The sequence below is a fragment of the Anopheles darlingi genome, chromosome X (genome assembly GCF_943734745.1).
Source record: "Anopheles darlingi chromosome X, idAnoDarlMG_H_01, whole genome shotgun sequence".
Taxonomy (NCBI): Eukaryota; Metazoa; Arthropoda; class Insecta; order Diptera; family Culicidae; genus Anopheles; species Anopheles darlingi.
This window is the reverse complement of record NC_064873.1, coordinates 12101993-12123090: the sequence shown is the minus strand read 5'-3', so window position 1 is coordinate 12123090 and position 21098 is coordinate 12101993. Positions and strand designations below refer to the sequence as shown.

General features: G+C 48.0%; 1 non-coding gene across 1 annotated transcript; it reads left to right on the top strand.

Annotated features, from left to right (window-relative positions):
• Positions 1 to 9985: 9985 nt before the first annotated feature.
• Positions 9986 to 10056, top strand: LOC125957932 (U6 spliceosomal RNA). Its single transcript, XR_007469276.1, has one exon. It is a non-coding gene; the product is annotated as a U6 spliceosomal RNA (small nuclear RNA).
• Positions 10057 to 21098: the final 11042 nt, after the last annotated feature.

Here is a 21098-nt window from a genome sequence, read left to right as displayed (position 1 = left end):
AAGCATTCCGTTCGATTTTGGTATTTTTGGTCGGTTTCCACGTTGTCAGAAGAGGGGAAGGTTAACTTCAGACAGGCATTGTAGTTAGTTAGCCAATGTATCGGGAAATGCAGATTGCTTTCCACTTCCTTTCGCTTCAGCCACTCGTCCAATAGTTTCTCAACTGCGTTGAATAACATCTAACAGCATCTCATCCTGCGCTAGAATAAGAGCTTCGCTTCCCAAGGGTACATTTTAATCGGCGCGGTCTCTCGAGCGGCCGTCTTGAGACCGGCGGAAACTAAATAGCCGCAATACATAGACATTTAGTTTCCATCGGGAACTATTCGGCCTTTGTGCCCAAACAGTTCCCGCCGGGCTCAAAATGTCCACCTCATATGTGTCTCAAATAGGTTCCATCGGGAACTATTCGGCCTTAGTGCCCAAACAGTTCCCGCCGGGCTCAAAATGTCCACCTCATATGTGTCTCAAATAGGTTCCATCGGGAACTATTCGGCCTTAGTGCCCAAACAGTTCCCGCCGGGCTCAAAATGTCCACCTCATATGTGTCTCAAATAGGTTCCATCGGGAACTATTCGGCCTTAGTGCCCAAACAGTTCCCGCCGGGCTCAAAATGTCCAGCTCGCAAAAAATATCACTTTGCGAGAACGAGAAAGCTAGAGTAAGAAAGAGTGAGAGATTGAATGCCGCAGTTGTGATCGAAAGTGGAAAAAATCACTTATTCATTGGTGAACAATTCATAGGTGAACAATTATTCGATGGCTGAACGACGCGTTTTGTTCAAGAAACATACGGGGACGTTTTATCGAAGATATAAAACTACTCTTGAGCGCATTCGAGATGGTAAGTATTTTTGTGTTGTGATAATTAAGTTTTTAATGCTGATTCATTCTTCTTTAATCTCTAATAGATGCAAACAGGGTTGTTAATGTGCCCGTTTCCTGCTTGAATGAGTCTCGTAAGTACCACATTTTGGTTTTTCTATTTAAACCAAAATTACAAAAATCTGATCGTTGTAATGTTGTGCATTTCCATCAGCAGCAGTGCTTAACATTGGGTGTAACAATAATTCTAATTTGGTGTCCGAGATGAACAATAATTTTAATATGGTGTCCGAACCTTGCTTGAATGAGTCTCGTAAGTACCACATTTTGGTTTTTAAGTTTTTCAAACCAAAATTACAATATTCGGTTTGTTGTAATATTGTGCAGCAATGCCTGATTTGGAAAATAATATTGATGGGATGGAAAATTGGAACCTTGCGGAATGTTTAAAATATTGGGCTTTAAAAAACAATGTGCCTCACAATACTATCAATGAGCTGCTAAACATCTTAAAAACTAAAGCGTCCTTCAGAGGAACATTACCGAAATCAGCTAAAACTCTTTTGAAAACATCTCGAACTGCCACTAGCTCGATAATGCCAATGGATGATGGCAAGTATTGGTATAATGGATTGAAATTGTCCATGCTGCATGTTTTAAGGTAAATAAGCTAATTCATTACAAATTCAATTTAAAAAATATAATTCTTATGAGTGACTTTGTTAACCGTTTAATATGATATTTTATTTTTTGGTAGAAATATCAAAGAACCGATGTCTATAACGCTGAACGTAAACATAGACGGAATGTCGTTATTTAATTCAAGTGGAAAGCAACTCTGGCCAATAATGGTATGCATCCATGAGAAACCATCGATGACCCCCATCCCGATCGCTCTCTTTTTTGGAAAAAGCAAACCAGCGAGTCTTGACTCATTTCTCAATCCGCTCGTTGACGAACTGATAGACATTATGGGTCAAGGCATCGTTATCAATAATCAACGGGTAGATATGAAGGTTCGGGCATTTATTTGCGACTCTCCTGCTCGTGCCTTTATAAAAGGTAACGTCTATTTATTTTAGTAGTTAGTAATTATTTTCAAAGTTGTTTGTAAATTAACAATTAACAAAACTCCCTCTATAAGGTGGTCTTATCCCATCTTATCTGATTTCTACATTATTTTAAAATAGTTAACGTTATACTCTCTTTTGAATCTTCTGTATACTGTTCAGGTGTTGCTTATTATAATTCGGCCCATGGCTGTATGTGTTGTTCCGTTACGGGGGAATATTCCGAAGAAACCAGAACTGTGGTATTTCCCCCCTACATAGGAACATTACGCACGGACCATTGTTTTCGCTTGGGGACATATGGATTGCACCATCGAATCCTAACCCCACTGCTGAGAATTCCGTCGTTCGACATGGTCAAAGATGTGATAGTAAGTGATCGCCTTCATTTAATTGATTTGGGCATAATGAGGCGTTTGATGCTTGGATGGAGAGAAGGATCATTGAACAATGTTGGGAAATGGTCGGTAGAAGATGCAAAAAATGTTTCACGCTACACTACTAGCACTCTTTTACCTAGCGAAATCAAACGTAAACCCAGAAGCTTGAAACTTTTGGGTTACTGGAAAGGCAGCGAATTTGCTAGTTTTTTGCATTATACAAGCTTGGCAGTGCTTCAAGATTTTTTGCCTGATTATATTTATCAGCACTTCTTATTATTTTTTTTTGCTGTTACCATTTTCTCATCTGAACACTATCGTCCTTACTGGCCTATTGCTGATACAATGCTTAAAAAATTTGTCTCTCGGTATGCACTTATATATGGGAAATGTTTCATTACTAGTAACGTTCATAATTTGCTTCATGTTGGACTTGAAGTAGCGCGATTCGGGGCACTTGACACTTTATCTGCATATTCTTTCGAGAATGCAATGGGCATTTTAAAAAAAAAGATCCGTCATGGCCATAAAGTCTTAGAACAAGCTGTGAATCGATTATCAGAGCTGCAAGCAATGGATTTCACTTTGCAGAATGGCCAAGTGTTTCCGTACATTAAAAAGTGTCGAAAAAGGGCTAAAAAACTTTTCATAAATTTGAACTTTATGCTTGATACGACTAAACGGAACAGCTTTTTTTTTACAAAAGATAATCGAATTATCCAAATAGCCGCAATAGGTTATCACAATGATGGTTCAATTAAGATTTTGGGCAAAGAATATGAACACAAAACTAACCTATGTACAACGCCTATACCATCTTCCAGAGTATATATTTATGTTAGTAAAAAAAATAGCATTACGAATGTTCTGCATGAATTTAAAATAGGCGATATTCGATGTAAGTTTGCATGCTTAGATTATAGAAATGATCAATATTTGTTTGTACCTGTACCGCATACGATTGTGAATTAATACCATTAGCAGAATTCAGGGATCAATCGGTGGTTTGTTTAGGCCGAATGTCAGGGTATGACAATTGTAAAATAAACGTATATGACCTCAAACAACGTCTTTATTTGCAGACGGTTCCATACAATTACAACATCGTTATGCAATCCTTACACTTATACTTCTGTATCAGAATTCAGCAAAAATGAATCAATATCGTCATCATTTGCTACATAATACTCTTCTTCGATAATCATATCTTCAGCTTCATTTGGTTTTGTAGCTTCTTTTGTTGTTTTCTGTCGTGCCAAGCGTTTTTTGGAGTTTCTTAAAATTCGCTGTAATAATTTTGAAACTATTGTGTCATTGACAGGCCCAAAAGAAGAATATCCTATTGTTTTTAGAAGTTCAAGTAAAGGTTTTCGTCCAGATAAACCAATTTTTTTTACACCATCACGATCTAAACCGGTCCAAGTGCATTTGGTTTGGAATGTTATGGACAACAGGAGATGTAATGCATTTTCCATTTTTTTTTCTGCATTATTTCCTAATGCATGCAACTTCAACCATTGAATCTATAATGACAAAAAATTTTTGTTGAAAATTCTTCATGCTTTAAAATTGCTATCATGAACTGCCTACCATTTTTTCTTCATAGTCAGGGTTATTCAGTTTGGCTATAAAATTGTCCAATTCTTCCTCTGATTCCATCGGGGTGAAGTCAAAGGTTTCACTCAGTTCTTTTTCTTTCAATTTCTCATCTATTTTCTCTCCAAGAATTGTCATGGTAGTAATGGTTTCAGCCATTACCTTCTCCATGTTCTTAACTCGGGAGACTATAGGTTCCGGTACTTCTTTTAATTGTTTTTCTATTCTTTCGATTCGTTCATTCATCTGCTTTTGAAGGCTCAACATATTTTGAACTCCTTCATTCAATTTGACCGTCTCCTGGTACAAAGAAGTAAAATCTATTGCCTATAACGAAATTTGATTAATAATTTTAATGTTTAACAAAATCAACTACATGCCGTACCGGTTGCGTTAATATTGTCCGGTTAATCACTTCTGATTCTCTCGGTATCGATGGCTGCAAGATTATCATTCAAATAGGGCTTAGAACGTAGCAACGAGTTATAAATAATTAACCCTTACCGATTGCGTAGCTTCGAAGAAATCTGGCAGCGGTGACAATTCCGGTTCCGGAATGGATTTTTTCCAATAGCGCTTTCGCTTCAAATTAGATGATATGTATTCATCGCTTGTCGATGAATGCCCCGACATCACATCTAACTGTTTTCGCGCTTCTTTTAGTGTAGCACACTTTCGTTTAATTACACATTCCATCGGTTGCCATTTTTGTCCAGGAAAACTATTTTGCGTCTCAATGAGCTTTTCCTGCTCTTTGGCAGATAAGTGACTCGGCCAGCGCAGAGTCACTTTCCTGCTCTTCCGAGATATCTGCACCCATGATTTTGGCACTGCAGACATTTCGTTTTCTCCTTTTACACCTTTAGTTGAAACTACCAAGTACATTTTTTGGACAAATATGGTCAGCACTGGTCCGCAGTAAGAATCAAACTACGTCGAAGTAAGAATCAACAAGTAAAAATCAAACTAGGCTACGTTGATTTTTAGAATAGTTCGTTTTGGAGGCAGCTTGCGAAAAAGGTAGAACATTCGAAGCCAAAGCCATTTGCGGTGAATCGTCTGTGCTGCAGCACATCGATATCAACAATATCACATGGATATAAAAAAATGTGCAAAATAATAATATGAAAATTAATAAAAAAATGTGCTCCAAAAGTACAAAACCCATGTAGTTTTGTTTTATTATTAAATATGTTATTTATTATAAAATATTTTAATAAAATGTGAAAACGATCCAAGCAGGCTATAAAATCTAAAAATAGAATAAAAACGCTCCAAGCCGGCTTTAAAACAGTGTCCAAATAGTGTCCGCCGGTCGCAATTTGTCCCACTACAGCGTCCAAATAGTTTCCGCCGGTCGCAATTTGTCCCACTACAGCGTCTAAATAGTTTCCGCCGGTCGCAATTTGTCCCACTACAGCGTCCAAATAGATGCCCATCGATAGGGACAATCCGCGGATTGTGCTGCGGCCGAATAGGTGCTACGGACGCAAAAATATATGGAAAATTTGCTTGATATTTTGGGATTGGGCACCTCTTTGGGCATCAGACAATCCGCGGATTGGGCATCAACACGGTCTCTCTTTCCTCGTTGGGTTTGGACACATTGAGGGAATATCTGCGGGGTGGAAAAAAAGAAAAAATGTATTGGGGCCAATAGAGACCATTTGCTACAGTAAATGGCACCGGAATTTTACCCGCACTAGGAATGACCGAATGGTGTTATTACTAGAGACCTTGGGCACCAACACTTCGTCGTACAAAAACTCGGCAAACGATTTGCTTTTCTGTTCCAAATACTCAGAACGTTGTCTTGGTTTAAGGTATACCTGGAAGTAGTACTGTGTAGCCAACGACCACTCACTCTTTGCGATTTTCTGTACGTTCTCGATATCTACATGAGATGTGAAAATAACAATATATTGGAAAGAAACTAGTATTAGAAAATATACTTAAATAGCGACATACGCTATGAATTCCACTGTTAATTACCCGCTTCACTGCAGAGACGTTCTAGTTCAGAGAGCGTGGGTACCAGGAGCTCTATGGCCAGCGATAGTGCATTTATCCCGTTGGGATTGCTGTTCACCAGACCACCACGTAGATCAGCAGTTAACTGTCTAAGTTGAAGAGCGGTTTCCTTGGCGACGATACGGACCATCTCTTTGCTGGGTGCTCGGTAAACGGTAAGCAGCTTGTTCCAGATGCAGTTGAACAGCGATAGCAGCTCTTCCAGGGCTAGCAAGATTCTGCTTTCATATGCTTTCTCAATGCCACGAAGCAATAGTCGTCGGTAGAAGGCTTCCCGTTCATAAAGTTCGATCTCATAAATCCGCTGGGCGAAGTATTTTAGTGCGCTTGTTTTGCAGATATTGAGATCAGTAACAAGTATGGACTCAAGATGTTGCCATATGTAGCGTGCACAATAGGTCGTTGCCGTTCGATGATGGCGATAATTGCATCCATGTAAAATTCCGTTCCGGGACCTCTCAAGTCGTATACAAAGTTGACAATTTTAGTGAAAATGGTAGTGGGACACTGGAAGATGAGCAGCTGCAGCGTCGCGCCGGTAGTGCGTTGCATGATCCGATCAGCCGCACAATCACTCGGGCTAGAGCCCACACGGTTGATGAACGCGATCAGACTGGAGGAAAAGTTCTCCTGTTTGTAGCGATCAAAGTCCGTGCCGAAGGTGTCAATGGTGAAGATGACTAGCGAGTGAAATTGTCTGGACGGCAGAGTCGGTACAACATGGAGGATAAGCTCGCGTAGCTTGACACGCTCGTCGGGCACATCGTCCTCGTCCATCATTTCGTCGCCGACTGTGTCCCGTGCATCGTATTCGATCATGAGGCGAACGTGTCCGCCTGTAAGCAGTGCCTTGTGCTGCTCTAATACTGCCAAACACTCAGCATTACCGAGCACTTGCTCGCCGCGTTTGACGAACTCATTCAAATAGACCATCCGCTGGGTTGCTGTGGCTGATTCCTCGATTTTAGTCATCAGCTGCCCAAGCGTCATCGTTGATGCCTGCTCAGCTAACGTTCTTGGGCGAAGCGCGAACTGTGCCAAATGGGTGAGAACGCAATGCTGTCGGTTGTTTTTGCTACTGAAGAGCATCTCGCTCACGCGATAGGCCGATTCTCCAATCAGCTGCTGTAATGTTCCGGTTTCCTTATTTGTGAAGAGATCTATATCGGCCCAGCAGACGAAGCACTCGATGCTAACGTGCATGATGCAAGTTTCCAGCGTATTTAACAGGCAAGTAGTAATCTTTAACAGTGCCTGGTCGGTCGCGCCAGAATACAGTGCCGATGCCGGTGGAGCAGAAGGAGTATTGTAGCGGTCTGGTTCGATTACAAGCGAGTACATTGCCATCGAGCCGTCCAGTAGCTTAGATCGCGGCCGACGATCGCTTAACTTTAATCCCGTTAGAACCATTTTGAACAGATGCCGTAAAACATAGCCGAAATATGTGTGTTTCCGAACCTTAGACCAACCTTGGAATTTTGAGGTATCAGGTGTATTGTAGAGGCAAAGCAGTTCCGCGACGTGGTCGCACATTTTACCCAGTGTTCGTTGATGGTCAACGTACCGGTTTCGGTCGATCTTCTGCCAATCACAATCAGTGCGACCGATAGCGTGGCAGATGGAACGCACCAGGGATTCGGTGCGCTCGAGTACCTCGTACGGTTTGGCGTACCGAAGACTACTGATGGTCTGATCGAGAAACTGCATGGAAAACCAGAGTGGTGTGTTGGACACGATCTCGTACAAGAATCTATCCAGATCGACTCCCCAGATGCAATTCAACAGCAGGCATTTACTCAACTGCGGCGCTGTATTCAACAAGTGCTTTACATCCCAGTGTACAATGAGTAGACCCCTCTGCCTGCGACGCAGCGAGAGGAAGGCTGAGGAGGTTGAAAACGAAACCCCCGCGGCCTGCGACGGGGTCGAGGAAGGGGCAAATGCGACGTTCACTATGGAACTGCTCGTAGGCAGCGGGGGAAAGAGCGGAAGAAACCGCGAGGAGGAGGAGGTTTCGCGCGCGAGCTTGTGGGACGCTGCTGCGGAGGGGGAAAGGCGGAATGGGAAGAGAAGAAGGGCGAACGAAAACGAACGCGAGCTTGTGGGTTTCGATTACGAGGGGTGGGAAGGGCGCAAGAGTCGAAGGGCGATTCGAACGGCAGCGCGCAAGAGAAGGGAACAGAAAAACGAGACGGAGCAACCTCGAGCAAAATTCGGCAAAGTCCCGATCGCGGCAGTCGAAATTTTTCTAAGTCCCGGGAAGCACGCGTTCCGCTGATGGTGCAGTGCAAGTGCAGCTAGGTGTTAGAAAAGTTAACAAATATAGATACAAAGTGATTGCGATAAAGTACGTGTTGGCTGCAGTCCGCAAGGTAAGTTAAAACAACATTACGTTGCCCCGTAAATGAACTAAAATTTTGATGTTTTCTTTCTCTCCGACATGTGCCCGAGCATTGTGCATCGACGGAAGAAACCGCGCCAACGATCGGTGTACGCGGTGCGGTCTACAGCGATCATCAGCGCGAACAGGAAAGTTCTTGTATGCAGCCCGGAACACGCCGCCACAGCGACGCCACCAAGCCAGATGCAGACGTAGACGACGCCACCACCACCAACAGCACGAACGGCAAACATCACATCAGGATGACGTCACACCATGACGACGTCATCACCAAAGTCTTATGGCGTCACGGGATGGGTTCGAAATAATTAGCGAAAATAAACGCCACCACCATTGCGCGATGGCTTACGGACCAATCAAAGCGTACTTCATTTTGGGTAGGGAGAGAGTATAGGACAGAAAGAAAGGGGACTAGAGGAGAGAGCGAGAGAAAGGGTCACGTTTGATTGGTTGAAATCGAGACGATTTTGTTCCGGCCCTAGTGGACGAAATCGGGCCGCCAAAATATTTGCCAAATGTATGTATCGTTCCGTTGGCGGCTGGATCTCGGATCGATTTTTCTATAGTGAGAAGTCTTCTCACTGCTATGTGGGTTAGAGAGCCGCTTTTCACTATGGAAAGAGCTTCTCACAAGAGATCGGAAGCCGTGAGAGCGCGTAATCTCGCTGTACATTGCCTGTGTGCCTACGTGCGAGTGTGTACGCCGGAGAGAGCCCGCCGCGGAGAGCAGCGGCAGACTCTCGCATCTCGCCTGTATGATCGAGCGAGAGAGGGATTAGCGCTTGCTTTTTCTCGCAATGGGATCGCGGTTTCGGAGATCGTTTCAAACCATTTAGTTTTAAACTTTTCTTACTAAATAGAAAAGGAGAATGCATCTCTTTAAGTTATTAACACTTAAGGAATGATTATCTAACAGATAATTGTTTTTTTTTTGGACTGTAAATATGCCGCATCAACCAGCATTAATCGACTCAGAATCGTTATGCAAACTTCCTTTGCCATACATTTATGTAAGAATGGTTGAACTGCCCTTTATATGTAAAGAGTTATAGAACATTTCATTCCTCCATCACATGTTTGCCGCAAGTAGCTTCCCGTGAAGTGGTTTCTAACCCTTTAGCCCACTACTAACGTTCCGCAAGCTGACCGTAAAGGTTTACTCTTCTTGTACGAACGATGAAACAAACGATAGTAAATCAGTCCGATTCTACAAAAGAGTGGCTGTATTTCTCCCCAGACCGGCGGCAATTTCTGCAATCCTTTTACCGCATTTCTCAAAGCAAAAACGGTCCATGTCTAATCGAATGATGTAGACGCCAAGCCACATACCAACATAATATCGCATGCCACCTTTTACGTGCGATAATGTTAACCATAAAGATGTATCGAATGCATCTTTGCCTGTGCGTAATAAAATGTAGTCATCTTACAAATCTTTGCTTCGCGATCTGTGGGATTTATAGAAGGTACCCCTCCACCGGTGCCATAAATTATCTGATGAACTTGCTGACCGGCAGGAGAGAGCAGAGCGATTAAGGAGTTCTCAACTGGCCCGCGACCAAGGCAGTTGGAGATTTTTTAATCGCTCCGAGAGTCGTTCGAATCTGTACTATACTAAAAGACTATACTAATAAAAGACTATATTAATAAACGATTGGAGGATTTAAAAAACCAACCTCAAGCGCCTAGCTTCGGCTGGACATATACTAAAATTGGAACGATACAGAGAAGATTAGCATGGCCCCTGCGCAAGGCAACTAGGCGTTGAGATGCTGCGTGCAGAAAGCTAGGTCCTGGTGCGCTGTGTGATGATGGAGGCAGCAACCGCTGCACCGATGGCAACCCCGGCCAACTAGGCGTTGAGATGCTGCGTGCAGAAAGCAGCAACCGCTGCAACAACGGCGACCGTGGCCAACTAGGTCCTGGTACGCTGTGTGATTACGGAGGCAGCAACCGCTGCACCGATGGCAACCCTGGCCAACTAGGCGTTGAGATGCTGCGTGCAGAAAGCAGCAACCGCTGCAACAACGGCGACCGTGGCCAACTAGGTCCTGGTGCGCTGTGTGATGATGGAGGCAGCAACCGCTGCACCGATGGCAACTCTGGCCAACTAGGCGTTGAGATGCTGCGTGCACAAAGCAGCAACCGCTGCAACAACGGCGACCGTGGCCAACTAGGTCCTGGTGCGCTGTGTGATGATGGAGGCAGCAACCGCTGCACCGATGGCAACTCTGGCCAACTAGGCGTTGAGATGCTGCGTGCAGAAAGCAGCAACAGCTGCAACAACGGCGACCGTGGCCAACTAGGTCCTGGCGCGCTGTGTGATGATGGAGGCAGCAACCGCTGCACCGATGGCAACCCCGGCCAACTAGGCGTTGAGATGCTGTGTGCAGAAAGCAGCAACCGCTGCAACAACGGCGACCGTGGCCAACTAGGTCCTGGTACGCTGTGTGATTACGGAGGCAGCAACCGCTGCACCGATGGCAACCCCGGCCAACTAGGCGTTGAGATGCTGCGTGCAGAAAGCAGCAACAGCTGCAACAACGGCGACCGTGGCCAACTAGGTCCTGGCGCGCTGTGTGATGATGGAGGCAGCAACCGCTGCACCGATGGCAACTCTGGCCAACTAGGCGTTGAGATGCTGCGTGCAGAAAGCAGCAACAGCTGCAACAACGGCGACCGTGGCCAACTAGGTCCTGGCGCGCTGTGTGATGATGGAGGCAGCAACCGCTGCACCGATGGCAACTCTGGCCAACTAGGCGTTGAGATGCTGCGTGCAGAAAGCAGCAACCGCTGCAACAACGGCGACCGTGGCCAACTAGGTCTTGGTACGCTGTGTGATTACGGAGGCAGCAACCGCTGCACCGATGGCAACCCCGGCCAACTAGGCGTTGAGATGCTGCGTGCAGAAAGCAGCAACCGCTGCAACAACGGCGACCGTGGCCAACTAGGTCCTGGTGCGCTGTGTGATGATGGAGGCAGCAACCGCTGCACCGATGGCAACTCTGGCCAACTAGGCGTTGAGATGCTGCGTGCAGAAAGCAGCAACCGCTGCAACAACGGCGACCGTGGCCAACTAGGTCCTGGTACGCTGTGTGATTACGGAGGCAGCAACCGCTGCACCGATGGCAACCCCGGCCAACTAGGCGTTGAGATGCTGCGTGCAGAAAGCAGCAACCGCTGCAACAACGGCGACCGTGGCCAACTAGGTCCTGGTACGCTGTGTGATTACGGAGGCAGCAACCGCTGCACCGATGGCAACCCCGGCCAACTAGGCGTTGAGATGCTGCGTGCAGAAAGCAGCAACCGCTGCAACAACGGCGACCGTGGCCAACTAGGTCCTGGTGCGCTGTGTGATGATGGAGGCAGCAACCGCTGCACCGATGGCAACTCTGGCCAACTAGGCGTTGAGATGCTGCGTGCACAAAGCAGCAACCGCTGCAACAACGGCGACCGTGGCCAACTAGGTCCTGGTGCGCTGTGTGATGATGGAGGCAGCAACCGCTGCACCGATGGCAACTCTGGCCAACTAGGCGTTGAGATGCTGCGTGCAGAAAGCAGCAACCGCTGCAACAACGGCGACCGTGGCCAACTAGGTCCTGGTACGCTGTGTGATTACGGAGGCAGCAACCGCTGCACCGATGGCAACCCCGGCCAACTAGGCGTTGAGATGCTGCGTGCAGAAAGCAGCAACCGCTGCAACAACGGCGACCGTGGCCAACTAGGTCCTGGTGCGCTGTGTGATGATGGAGGCAGCAACCGCTGCACCGATGGCAACCCTGGCCAACTAGGCGTTGTAATGCTGCGTGCAGAAAGCAGCAACCGCTGCAACAACGGCGACCGTGGCCAACTAGGTCCTGGTGCGCTGTGTGATGATGGAGGCAGCAACCGCTGCACCGATGGCAACCCTGGCCAACTAGGCGTTGTAATGCTGCGTGCAGAAAGCAGCAACCGCTGCAACAACGGCGACCGTGGCCAACTAGGTCCTGGTGCGCTGTGTGATGATGGAGGCAGCAACCGCTGCACCGATGGCAACTCTGGCCAACTAGGCGCTGAGATGCTGCGTGCAGAAAGCAGCAACCGCTGCAACAACGGCGACCGTGGCCAACTAGGTCCTGGTGCGCTGTGTGATGATGGAGGCAGCAACCGCTGCACCGATGGCAACTCTGGCCAACTAGGCGTTGAGATGCTGCGTGCAGAAAGCAGCAACCGCTGCATCAACGGCGACCGTGGCCAACTAGGTCCTGGTACGCTGTGTGATGATGGAGGCAGCAACCGCTGCACCGATGGCAACCCCGACCAACTAGGCGCTGAGATGCTGCGTGCAGAAAGCAGCAACCGCTGCAACAACGGCGACCGTGGCCAACTAGGTCCTGGTGCGCTGTGTGATGATGGAGGCAGCAACCGCTGCACCGATGGCAACCCTGGCCAACTAGGCGTTGAGATGCTGCGTGCAGAAAGCAGCAACCGCTGCAACAACGGCGACCGTGGCCAACTAGGTCCTGGTGCGCTGTGTGATGATGGAGGCAGCAACCGCTGCACCGATGGCAACTCTGGCCAACTAGGCGCTGAGATGCTGCGTGCAGAAAGCAGCAACCGCTGCAACAACGGCGACCGTGGCCAACTAGGTCCTGGTGCGCTGTGTGATGATGGAGGCAGCAACCGCTGCACCGATGGCAACTCTGGCCAACTAGGCGTTGAGATGCTGCGTGCAGAAAGCAGCAACCGCTGCATCAACGGCGACCGTGGCCAACTAGGTCCTGGTGCGCTGTGTGATGATGGAGGCAGCAACCGCTGCACCGATGACAACCCTGGCCAACTAGGCGCTGAGATGCTGCGTGCAGAAAGCAGCAACCGCTGCAACAACGGCGACCGTGGCCAACTAGGTCCTGGTACGCTGTGTGATGATGGAGGCAGCACCCGCTGCACCGATGGCCACCCTGGCCAACTAGGCGTTAAGATGCTGCGTGCAGTAAGCAGCAACCGCTGCAACAACGGCGACCGTGGCCAACTAGGTCCTGGTACGCTGTGTGATGATGGAGGCAGCAACCGCTGCACCGATGGCAACCCTGGCCAACTAGGGCTTGAGATGCTGCGTGCAGAAAGCAGCAACCGCTGCAACAACGGCGACCGTGGCCAACTAGGTCCTGGTACGCTGTGTGATGATGGAGGCAGCACCCGCTGCACCGATGGCCACCCTGGCCAACTAGGCGTTGAGATGCTGCGTGGAGAAAGCAGCAACCGCTGCAACAACGGCGACCGTGGCCAACTAGGTCCTGGTACGCTGTGTGATTACGGAGGCAGCACCGATGGGAGGCAGGGTTGCACCGATGGCAACCCTGGCCAACTATGCGTTGAGATGCTGCGTGCAGTAAGCAGCAACCGCTGCAACAACGGCGACCGTGGCCAACTAGGTCCTGGTACGCTGTGTGATGATGGAGGCAGCAACCGCTGCACCGATGGCAACCCTGGCCAACTAGGGCTTGAGATGCTGCGTGCAGAAAGCAGCAACCGCTGCAACAACGGCGACCGTGGCCAACTAGGTCCTGGTACGCTGTGTGATTACGGAGGCAGCACCCGCTGCACCGATGGCCACCCTGGCCAACTAGGCGTTGAGATGCTGCGTGGAGAAAGCAGCAACCGCCGCAACAACGGCGACCGTGGCCAACTAGGTCCTGGTACGCTGTGTGATTACGGAGGCAGCACCCGCTGCACCGATGGCAACCCTGGCCAACTAGGTCTTGAGATGCTGCGTGCAGAAAGCAGCAACCGCTGCAACAACGGCGACCGTGGCCAACTAGGTCCTGGTACGCTGTGTGATGATGGAGGCAGCAACCGCTGCACCGATGGCAACCCTGGCCAACTATGCGTTGAGATGCTGCGTGCAGTAAGCAGCAACCGCTGCAACAACGGCGACCGTGTCCAACTAGGTCCTGATACGCTGTGTGATGATGGAGGCAGCAACCGCTGCACCGATGGCAACCCCGGCCAACTAGGCCTTGAGATGCTGCGTGCAGTAAGCAGCAACCGCTGCAACAACGACGACCGTGGCCAACTAGGTCCTGGTACGCTGTGTGATTACGGAGGCAGCAACCGCTGCACTGATGGCAACCCCGGCCAACTATGCGTTGAGATGCTGCGTGCAGTAAGCAGCAACCGCTGCAACAACGGCGACCGTGGCCAACTAGGTCCTGGTACGCTGTGTGATGATGGAGGCAGCAACCGCTGCATCGATGGCAACCCTGGCCAATTAGGCGTAGGAATGCTAGGTGAAGAAGACAGAGCAATTACTAGGGCACCGGGAAGAAGTACGGGGGGGAATGTGGGATTTATAGAAGGTACCCCTCCACCGGTGCCATAAATTATCTGATGAACTTGCTGACCGGCAGGAGAGAGCAGAGCGATTAAGGAGTTCTCAACTGGCCCGCGACCAAGGCAGTTGGAGATTTTTTAATCGCTCCGAGAGTCGTTCGAATCTGTACTATACTAAAAGACTATACTAATAAAAGACTATATTAATAAACGATTGGAGGATTTAAAAAACCAACCTCAAGCGCGGGCCAAGTCAATATTTACAACACGATCGTTGAGGTTGCTTCGCAGATTTAAAGAGGACTACACAAGAGGAAACACTTGAGGACACATGAACGCTACACTCGAAAACGATGTTACAAAGAGAGGTAACGTAATGCAATATTAATAGACTAACGAAAGGTGAATGCAGCTCCATATCATTTGGGAACGGTTCAAGAGATATGCTGCGAGACCATTGCTGCTAGCCTTTGGGATTAGCTCGTGTGTCTCTCCGTGTAAGAGTAGTATTCACTTAGTGTGGGCTAAGGTGTTTAATTTTCTTTCCACATTTACTTTTCATATTTTTTTTTATAAATGCTGATTCTTTCAAGAATATTGTGTGACAGTTTTGAATAAATTGAAGCAAAACTGATAAAGATATTGATTTTTGAAAGACCGCCTTTCAAAACTTTTCTCAAAATGTACCCATCATATGCTACGAAACTGAATCTGAATCGATCGATTGAAATGATTTGATTTTAAACACTTAATCTGTACATAACCCTGTCTAGTTTTCATAGAGATTGTTGATAATTTTTATTATAAATTAAGTCAAACTTGTTCTTTGAAGGAAAATTGAAAAAGGACCAGTTTTTCAACTTCAAAAATATGCCAAAAATCGGAAAATTGGAAATTCCACAAAAACTCCACGGGGGTAGCTAGATAACCTTATAATCTAACTAAAAAATATTCATTTGTATACTTCCGATGATTCACTGGAAAGATATGATGGGCACCGCAAAAAGTACATTTTTACAGCCCATCGCCTCTCTGGCTTGAATGCCATGAGAGTAGTTTTTATCAAATGTTCCACAAAATACAATCAAAACTTCAAAAATGCACTATTATTAGCCGCGATTTCAGCCCCGCTCTAACGGTTTACAACTCATTTGTAATCAATTAAAACCACATTTACTTCCAAAGGGTCAAGGGAAAGTTGTATTACTTACTATTTTACTTGCAATCATGCCGGTTATCTAGAGGCGTCTTTTGAATTGGCTCTCGCCTTTCAAGCAGTAGTCTTTATGGTTTATTATCCAAAGCATTCATCCGCTTGCCGACGATCGTACATAAAACAGTCGGCAGATATACTTATTGCGTACCAGGTTGGGGCTGATTGCAACTATTGGAGGATATTTCAGAAGGCCGCTCGTTGGTTATAGCGCGTGACAAGTGTATCCTCACTACCAAGCCTAGCTTGTGCGGCCTTCGTCCATTCAGCGGAATTTGTCCTGTTTCAGCAATCGAGGTTTGATGAAGGTATGAATGGGCGCCAATAAGAGAATTGATGATTGAGGAAAACATAATGCAGCTGATTAGTGAGAGTAAGATTGCCTTTGACCATAAACAACTGCGTGAGCCACATGATAACGTGACTGCATATGGATGCTCTTAGCAATAACGCAAGTGTTTCTTCACAACCCTATTGCCTTTGGAAATGGCGCTATTAAAGACAAAAAACGGACCCTCAGTTGTTTGAGAAACGCTTTTCAAGATTAGAGAGTGTGTCACCAGGTTTAGATATCGTTAGTGCAAAGGGCGATGAAAACATACTTCGAAATAGCTCTGATAAGGTAAACGTGATGGGTAACCCTTCACAAAGCATTACGGAAGTCTCACGCAATACGCTCGTAATAAGCTGTACAGCCGGGTTTTCTAACGCAGCAGACACCGGTTGAAACATCGACTAAAGATGTTTACGATCGACAGCGCAAGCACCGCAGCAGAAGCTGCAGAGAGTAGACCAACAGAACGGAACGGAAAGCAGCCCATCATCAATCGCCAACGTAGGCAGCGGAAACCTCAGTCTCAGCCCCGGTAGTCCCTTAACGCGGTCATAAGTGGCAGGAAGAGGGAATCATGCGACCGCGTCTTGGAGGAAGGGACGAATGGTTGGCCTGTCCACGGCTAGCACGGTTGCCGTGTATCGTCCCGAGAGGAGTATGCTGAAAGCGGTCGTAGGCCAGCAGCAGCGGCAGTAACGAACGCGGATGGTGCTTGCCCGCTAGAACGGCAGCGGTGGTGCGACCTCCGGCAGCACCGTAAGGCTGCACACGCAGCTCTTAAGAGCAGACTTTAAAAAAAGATAGGAAAGGAGCATTCCGGCTGCTTCTGGATAGGGATGGCATAGCGTGATAAGAAGAGGTGTGGAAAGCGAGAGGGCGAGCTAGGTAGAGCCTAGGTGGAGAGTAGGGCCTATGCAAAGCCCCACAAAGGGGACTTAAAGGCTCTTATGGGCCTCTAGAAGCCGCAAGGAGGAGGTAATGCCAGGTTAGGAGGGAGGCCTCGAGCGACAACCGTTTTCTTCGTTGTACATATTAGTTTAAGTAATAAATGGTCTGATTTAGAATAACAAATCGAAGTTGTTGCTGGCAACAACCACCACGGTAATCAATTTTGTGAACGCAGTGCCGTCTACGAAGCATCGGAAGGTCTGTCGCATATATGCAGCCTTAGCATCCTGATCGATCCAGCTTCCAGTTGATCGGATCTCAGGGATGTAATCTTTCAGCGTTCAAGCCGTGCAGCGTGCCCTGCTGTGCTGTGGTCAAGCCGTGATAGTAAACTACGTGGTTTTGATTCATGGCATGTGTGATCACTGCTACCTGCATCATTGCAAGGTGTGACTGCCTCGAAAAGAACATTTCGGTTAGTGCGTTCCTTGCAGGATCACATATATCTTTAACCACCGCGATTTGCTCCCGATCGTAGTCTTGTCGCGGGTCCAAAGTGCCGGCGCTTTTGTGCTGCTTTTCCCCGCCGCCACTGATGCTACCGCTGCCGATAGTAATTGTACCTGAGCAGCATGCAGCACGGCCCTTCCTATCGCGGCGGCAAGCACGGCAAACTGCGTTGCACGCATCTCTTTGTGGGAGGGAACACCGTGGAGCGCGAGTTGATGATCGAACTTATTTGTCTGAGAAGCGCAAAGTGCAAAACAATTGATGCGGTGTGCATTGCACTCCCAGTTTTGCATACATTTATTGATAGCCATACTCATTGATTTCAAGTTGGTTAAGTTGTGCATCGTGTTATTGTGCGTTTAAAGTGCTCCGCAACAAAGTTCGCTTCCCATCGCATCGATGAAATACATCCACATCGGTAGGCAAGTATAATTCCCCCAATCAATAAAAGCCATGCATTAATCGTTCTCCTTGTGATATTCCAGCACCACGAATAGACTTGCAACATCGAACACTACTACCACACACATACCCGACTACGAACTTGATCAAGGAAACAGCTGGAGTTCCCAGCACCCCAGCACTGAGCGAGAGGGAGAAAGGGAGAACAGAACACAGAGAGAAACAGAGGGGAGTAAGAGAGAGATGGAGATCCTCAATACCTCGGTAGAAGATCAGTACCACCAAGAACGATCGAAGACGAGAGAGGAGAGAGAGCGCAAGAACTGCGCATGTCCAATTTTTTTGCTCTCCAGAAACCGACCAATCCTGAGCAAGCTCTAATTGGAACCCAAGTAACCAAAATTTCCGCTCTTGTGAGAAGTTGTGAACACCACTTTCCTTGGTGAGAAGGCTCGCCCTTGTGAGAATTTGTGCCCAGATAACAGCCCAGTGTGCAATGAGTAGACCCCTCTGCCTGCGACGCAGCGAGAGGAAGACTGAGGAGGTTGAAAACGAAACCCCCGCCGCCTGCGACGGGGTCGAGGAAGGGGCAAATGCGACGTTCACTATGGAACAGCTCGTAGGCAGCGGGGGAAAGAGCGGAAGAAACCGCGAGGAGGAGGAGGTTTCGCGCGCGAGCTTGTGGGACGCTGCTGCGGAGGGGGAAAGGCGGAATGGGAAGAGAAGAAGGGCGAATGAAAACGAACGCGAGCTTGTGGGTTTCGATTACGAGGGGTGGGAAGGGCGCAAGAGTCGAAGGGCGATTCGAACGGCAGCGCGCAAGAGAAGGGAACAGAAAAACGAGACGGAGCAACCTCGAGCAAAATTCGGCAAAGTCCCGATTGCGGCAGTCGAAATTTTTCTAAGTCCCGGGAAGCACGCGTTCCGCAGACGGTACAGTGCAAGTGCAGCCAAGTGTTTGTCGACAATGTAGTGGAAAGTGAATGTGAAGCTGTAGGTGTTGACTGCAGTCCACATGCAAGGTAAGATAAAACAACATGATATTACCCCGTAAGTAATCTAATATTTTGATATGTTTTTTTCCTCTCCGACATGTACACGAGCATTCTGCATCGAACGGTCAACCTAAAGGTCACAGAACACGCCAACGATCGAAGTACGCGTATGGAACACGCGGTTGAACAGGAACGTTCATGATCGCAGCCCGGATCACGCCGCCACAGCGACGCCACCAACCCAGATGCAGACGTAGACGACGCCACCACCACCAACAGCACGAACGGCAGACATCACATCATGATGACGTCACACCATGACGACGTCATCACCAAAGTATTATGGCGTCACGGGGTGGGTTCGAAGTAATTAGCGAAAATAAACGCCACCGCCATTGCGCGATGGCTTACGGACCAATCACTGTTATCACTGTTATCGTCTCACTGTTATCTGGGCTGTTATCTGGGAGTGAGACGATCTTCTCACTATAGAAATGCTGTAGTCTTGCTCTAGTCTCGCTCTAGTCTCCGGAACAACGCGCTTATGGCAAATAACCCACGAGACTAGCTCGAGACTATAGGGGCCCAAGGAACGGAGACTAGAGCGATTCGGAGGCGTGGACTGTGGTTGTCTCGCTCTCTCCTATAGCTCCCTTTCTTTCTTTCCTATACTCTTTCCCTACCCAAAATGAAGTACGCTTTGATTGGTCGGTAAGCCATCGCGCAATGGCGGTGGCGTTTATTTTCGCTAATTATTTCGAACCCACCCCGTGACGCCATAATACTTTGGTGATGACGTCGTCATGGTGTGACGTCATCATGATGCGATGTTCGCCGTTCGTGCTGTTGGTGTTGGTGCCGTCGTCTACGTTGGTTTGGTGGCGTCGCTGTGGTGGCGTCTCTGTGGCGGCGTGATCCGAGCTGCGATCATGAACGTTCCTGTTCAACCGCGTGTTCCATACGCGTTCTTCGATCGATGCTCGGGAACATGTCGGAGAAAAAGATAACAAACAAAAGGTGTTAAATCACTTGCATCTTCACAATGTCATCTTTTCTTACCTTGCATGTAAACTGATGTTGTCACTCACAAAATCACTATCACTTTCCGCAACACTTTCTCTGCTACACATTTGGCTAAGTCTCAGAACGACGCCGACTCTGAAATTTTCTAAGTCCCGGTACGTGCTTCCCGGGACTTAGAAAAATTTCGACTGCCGCGTTCGGGACTTTGCCGAATTTTGCTCGAGGTTGCTCCGTCTCGTTTTGCTGTTCTCTTCTCTTGCGCGCTGCCGTTCGAATCGCCCCTCGACTCTTGCGCCCTTCCCACCCCTCGTAATCGAAACCCTCAAGTTCGCGTTCGTTTTCGTTCGCCCTTCTTCTCTTCCCATTCCGCCCTTCCCCCTCCGCAGCCGCGTCCCACAAGCTCGCGCGCGAAACCTCCTCCTCCTCGCGGTTTCTTCCGCTCTTTCCCCCGCTGCCTACGAGCTGTTCCATAGTGAACGTCGCATTTGCCCCTTCCTCGACCCCGTCGCAGGCGGCGGGGGTTTCGTTTTCAACCTCCTCAGTCTTCCTCTCGCTGCGTCGCAGGCGGAGGGGTCTACAAAATGCACACTGGGTAACGTTCCGCAAGCTGACCGTAAAGGTTTACTCTTCTTGTACGAACGATGAAACAAACGATAGTAAATCAGTCCGATTCTACAAAAGAGTGGTTGTATTTCTCCCCAGACCGGCGGCAATTTCTGCAATCCTTTTACCGCATTTCTCAAAACAAAAACGATGCGTGTCTTGTCACATGATGGAGACGCCAAGTCACCTACTATCTCTAGCCACGTTGGGTTTCTGCCGCTGCCACTAATCGAATATCACATGCAGCCTTTCACGTGCGAGAATGTTACCGATAAAGGTGTGTAGCGGCCCAGCCTGGGATTCCCGTAATTAGGTACCTACTGGCAGCGTCCCCGGCAACCGACATCGTCCTTACCTATTACAACCGATATCTCATACCTATGACAAATATATAGAGATTCAAGGTATCCTTCCTCATGTATCATGTATCCATGTACCTTAAAGGTACACAGCCATCACGTGTAACCTTACAGGTATAGAAAACACAGGTATTCAAATGAAGATGTACGAATGTAC